Below are 5,471 nucleotides of genomic sequence, written 5' to 3'. Positions count from 1 at the left end.
AGCACAGCACAGCACAGCACAGCACAGCACAGCACAGCACAGCACAGCACAGCACAGCACAGCACAGCACAGCATCGACCTCTATCCAGCATGCACGTGCTCCTCGCCTGGCCCAGTGCAGAACCACCCTTCTGTTGAGCACTAGATCTACCACTGTGCGCATCGAACAGGAGCTGCACACAATCACAACGACACAGGAAGTAGCCTTAACAGAGGAATCTTATGAACTATTCCAAGTCATCAGTCTTCAAAAGTCCTGAACAGGAATAGATTTGTCCTCTACATGATTTTTAGTCTATTTGTAGGACTTCTTGTCAGTATCCAAAACTTTAGCCAATAGTTCTTGTGTTTCAGCAGTCAGCGGGGCATGAAAAAAATTACAGTGATCACCCTGATAACATTTTGTTCCTGTATGATAAAACTTGCAAGGATATTCATTATGTAAATACAGGCAGTTCTCACCCTTGGTACATTATCCTTTTACGTAATACTTACACATTTCCTTTTTTTTTCTCTATCTCTGCATCATGATCAAACTTACACTGGTCTCCCTTAATACACTTCCTTTCAAGGAAGTACTTGCAAACTTGCTTCCCTTTGTGTTCCACCGTGTGCTGGCTGATAAAGCCCTGACTCATCCGCACACGGGGCTGCTTCTCCTCAGCATCAGCCTTTTCTTGGGAGTCACTGTTCTTCAGAAAGGCCCTTGACCCCTTGTCTCCAGTGCCAGGCCACTTTCACTTCATTTTCTTCTGCTTAACTTTCTTGTGACCAGCTTTAGATTTTTTATTTTTTTGTTTGGCAGTCTGCTGGGTATCTTCTCCTCCTGCTTTCTTCACAGATTCTTCAGGAAGCAGTGACGGTTGAGTTGTGTTTGTTTGGCTTTCTTTGGCTTGTATATACTGTTGAAGCTCTTTGTCAAAATTATCTTCTGATTCCTGACTGTATGTCTCACCATCACTGTATGGGTCATAGTTCTTACTTCTTGATTTTTTACGTGGCAAACTCGTTGGTGATGTTGCAGTGTTTCCAAGGTGCTTAAATTTCTTGGGAATTTGTTCACAGTCCCGCTTTACTTTCCATTTGACTTTCTCTATCTGTGTTTCTTCAACTTCAGTACCATCTATTTCATCAATTCTTTCCTTAGGGTCGGCAGCCGGTTTGTGGCCGAGGGATGGATTGGGGGTCTTTGAAAAGAGATTTTCAAAATCCATAACTCAGACAGGGACCGTCCCTCTCCATGCCGAGCAGGTACTAAACAACCACCAAAGCCCTATTTCTATTTTATATCAGTGATATAACCTGGTTACTAACAACAATTGATATTACAAACTACATTGATATTACATGCTCATACAATACATACTACTCATACTTACATATTCATACAAATTCACAGAACCTAAATAATACACTACTAAATGATTGTGGAGTCAGAGGAGAAATCAAGGAGGGAATTTAAAATATCTTATGATTGAATGAAAATACAATATAGGATACCAAAATACATGAGACACAATAAAAATGGTCCTCAGAGGGAAGTTTTGATCACTAAATGTCAATCAAACAATGAAAACTGTCATCAGAAGAAAGTTTTCATCACTAAACACCTATCAAATGAGAGATCTCTAAAGAATTAAGTAATGCTACACCTGAAAGCTTTGAAAAGACAAAAAAAAACTCTAATAAAGGAGATAGGAAGAGATAATCAAAATTAAGGCTAAAATTAACTAAATAGGAAAACCCAGAGAGTCTGGATTCCCAGGAGCTCTAACATGCCCAGGAGTGTAGATGAGTAAGCCAAAACACCCCTTCCCCCATAAAACAAAATCAGGGAGTAAGTGGGACCCAGGGTACCCAGGAACTCGCTCAAGGCCAGTGTGAAAAACCCTTCCAGTCTGCACCTGTACTCGAGCAGTCCTAGGGCACCAGTTCTGTACACAATCCCCCAAAACCCAGAGGAGGCTGGACTCTCAGGAGCTCTATAACATAGAATTATAGGATCACAGGATCTCAGGAGCTTTGGCACATCAGGATTTCAGAATCCCAAGAGCATCCTGACTCCCAGGAGCTGTCACAACCAGGATCTCAGGATCACAGAATCACAGAGATAGCTTGACTCTGAGGAGTTCTGACACAACCAAGATAACAGGACAGACAGGCACCATTCAGAGACAGTGAGTAAAGGTAGCACTAGAAATAACCAAATGGCAAAAGGCAAGCACAAGAACATAAGCAACAGAAACCAAAATTACATGATATAATCAGAACCCAGTTCTTGCATCATAGCAAGTCTTGAATAACCCATGACACAAGAAAAGTTAGATTCAGATTTAAAATCACTTCTCGTGATGATGACAAAAGACTTTAAAAAGAACATAAATGACCCTCTCAAAGAAATACAGGAGAACACATGTAAACAGGTAAAAGCCCTTAAAGAGAAAACACAAACATCCCTTAAAGAATTAAAAGAAAACACAACCAAACAGGTGAAGGAATTGAACAAAACAATTCAGAACATAAAAATGGAAGTAGAAACAATAAACAAATCAGAAAGTGAGACTACACAGGAGATAGAAAATCCAGGAAAGAGATCAAGAGTCATGAATGCAAGCATCACCAACAGAATACACCAGAAAGGAGAGAGAATCTCAGGTGCAGAAGATACCATAGAAAACATTGACACAACTGTCAAACAAAATTAAAAAATGCAAAAAAAACACCCAACCCAAAATATCCAAGAAATCCAGGATATAATGAGAAGATCAAACCTAAGGATAATAGGTATAGATGAGAGTGAAGATTCTCAACTTAAAGGGCCAGTAAATAACTTCAACAGAATTATAGAAGAAATCTTCCCAAACCTAAAGAAAGAGGCCCATAAACATATAAGAAGCCTATAAATCTCAAAATAGACTAGATCAGAAAAGAAATTCTGGTTGGCTGGTATTATTCCTCTCCCCATGGGGCTGCAAACACTTTCAGCTCCTTCAGTCTTCTCACTAACTCCTCCATTGTTAACCCCATGATCAAATCAATGGTCAGCTGCAAGTTTCCACCTCTGTACATGTCAGGCTCTGGCAGACCTCTACAGAGACAGCTATATCAGGCTCCTGTCAGCATGCACTTCCTGACATCCATATCAGTGTCAACCTTTGGTAACTGCACATGGGATAGATACCCAGGTGGAACAGTCTCCAGACAGGCCCTCCTTCAGTTTCTGTCCCACACCTTGTCTCCATATTTGCTCCCGTGAGTATTTTGTTATATCTTCTAAGAAGGATCGAAGCATCCCCACTTTGGTCTTCCTTCTCATGAGCTTCATGTGTTCTGCGAGTTGTGTCTTGGGTATTGTGAGCTTTTGAGCTAATATCCAACTATCAGTGAGTGCATACCATGTGTGTTCTTTTGTGATTGGGTTAACTCACTCAGGATGATATTTTCTAGTTCCATCCATTTGCCTAACAATTTTTCAAATTCATTGTTTTTAATAGCTGAGTAATACTTCATTGCGTAAATGTACCACATTTTCTGTATCCACTCCTCTGTTGAAGGAAATTTGGGTACTTTCCAGCTTCTGGCTATTATAAATAAGGCTTATATGAACATAGTGGAACATATGTCCTTATTATATGTTGGAGCACCTTCTGGGTATATGCCCAGGAGTGGTGTAGCTGGGTCCTCAGGCAATACTATGTTCAATTTTCTGAGGAACCAGCAGATGGATTTCCAGAGTGTTTGTACCAGCTTGCAATCCCATCAGCAATGGAGGAGTGTTCCTCTTTCTCCACATCCTTGCCAACATCTGCTATCACTTGAGATTTTTATCTTAGCCATACTAATTGTTGTATGGTGGAATCCCAGGTTTGTTTTGGTTTGCATTTCCCTGTGACGAAGGATGTTGAACACTTCTTTAGGTGTTTCTCAGCCATTCGAGTTTCCTCAGTTGAGAATTCTTTGTTTATCTCTGTACCCCATTTTTAATAGGGTTATTTCGTTGTCTGGAGTCTAATTTCTTAAGTTCTTTGTATATATTGGATATTAGCCCGATACTGGATGTAGGATTGGCAAAGATCTTTTCCCACTCTGCTGGTTGTCATTTTGTCCTATTGACAGTGTCCATAGCCTTACAAAAGCTTCGCAATGTTATGAAGTCCTATTTGTAAAGTCTTGATCTTAGAGGATAAGCCATTGGTGTCCAGTTTGTGAACGTTTCCCCTGTGACCATGTGTTTGAGGCTCTTCCCCACTTTCTCTTCTATTAGTTTCAGTGTAGCTGGTTTTATGTGGAGGTCCTTGATCCACTTGGATTTGAGATTTGTACAATGAGATAAGAATGGATCACTTTGCATTCTTCTACATGCTGACCTCCAGTTGAACCAACACCATTTGTAGAAAATGCTGTTTTTTTTTCAACTGGATGGATTTAACTCCTTTGTCAAAGATCAAGTGCCCATGTGTGTGGGGGTTCATTTCTGGGTCTTAAATTCTATTCCATTGATCTTCCTGCCTGTCTCTGTACCAATGTCATGCAGTTTTTATCACTGTTGCTCTTTAACACAGCTAGAGGTCAGGGATGGTGATTCCCCCAGAAATCCTTTTATTATTGAGAATAGTTCTTTCTATCCTGGGTTTTTTTGTTATTACAAGTGAATTTGAGATTTTCTCTTCCAAACTCTGTGATGAATTGAGTTGGGATTTTAATGGGGATTACATTGAATCTGTAGATTACTTTCAGCAAGATGGCCATTTTTACCATATTAATCCTGCCAATCCACGAGCATGGAAGGTCTTTCATCTTCTGACATCTTCGATTTCTTTCTTCAGAGACTTGAAGTTTTTGTCATACAGATCTATCTTCTTGCTTGGTTAGAGTCACATCAAGGTATTTTATAGTATTTGTGACTTTTGTGAAGGGTATTGTTTCTCTAATTTTTTTTCTCAGCCTGTTTATCCATCGAGTAGAGAAAGGTTACTGGTTTGTTTGAGTTAATTTTATATCTATCCAGTTTGTTGAAGTTGTTTAACAGGTTTAGGAGTTCTCTGGTGGATGTTTTGGGGTCACTTAAGTATACTATCATATCATCTGCAAATAGTGGTATTTTGACTTTTTCCTTTCCTATTTGTATCCCTTTGACATCTCTTAACATCAGTGGATTCAATTTCCCAATAAAAAGACATCGACTAACAGACTGGATATATAAACAGGACCCAGAATTTTACTGCATACATGAAACACATCTCAGTGACAAAGAAAGACACTACCTTAGAGTAAAAGGATGGAAAATAATTTTCCAAGCAAATGGTCCCAGGAAATAACCTGGAGTAGCCATTCTAATATCAAATAAAATCGACTTTCAACCAAAAATTATCAAAAAAGATAAAGAAGCACACTTCATACTCTTCAAAGAAAAAAGTCTACCAAGATGAACTCTCAAATCTGAATATCTATGCTCCAAACAAAAGGGCACC

At 39.4% G+C, this 5,471-nt stretch overlaps 1 pseudogene; it reads right to left on the bottom strand.

Moving 5' to 3' along the window:
• Positions 1–295: 295 nt before the first annotated feature.
• LOC114633049 lies at positions 296–1,214 on the bottom strand (annotated as a pseudogene).
• Between the last annotated feature and the right edge of the window lie 4,257 nt (positions 1,215–5,471).

The sequence above is a fragment of the Grammomys surdaster genome, unplaced genomic scaffold (genome assembly GCF_004785775.1).
Source record: "Grammomys surdaster isolate TR1022 unplaced genomic scaffold, NIH_TR_1.0 513, whole genome shotgun sequence".
NCBI lineage: Eukaryota > Metazoa > Chordata > Mammalia > Rodentia > Muridae > Grammomys > Grammomys surdaster.
Note: the sequence above shows the minus strand (reverse complement) of the source record. Positions and strands in the feature narration are given on the sequence as shown.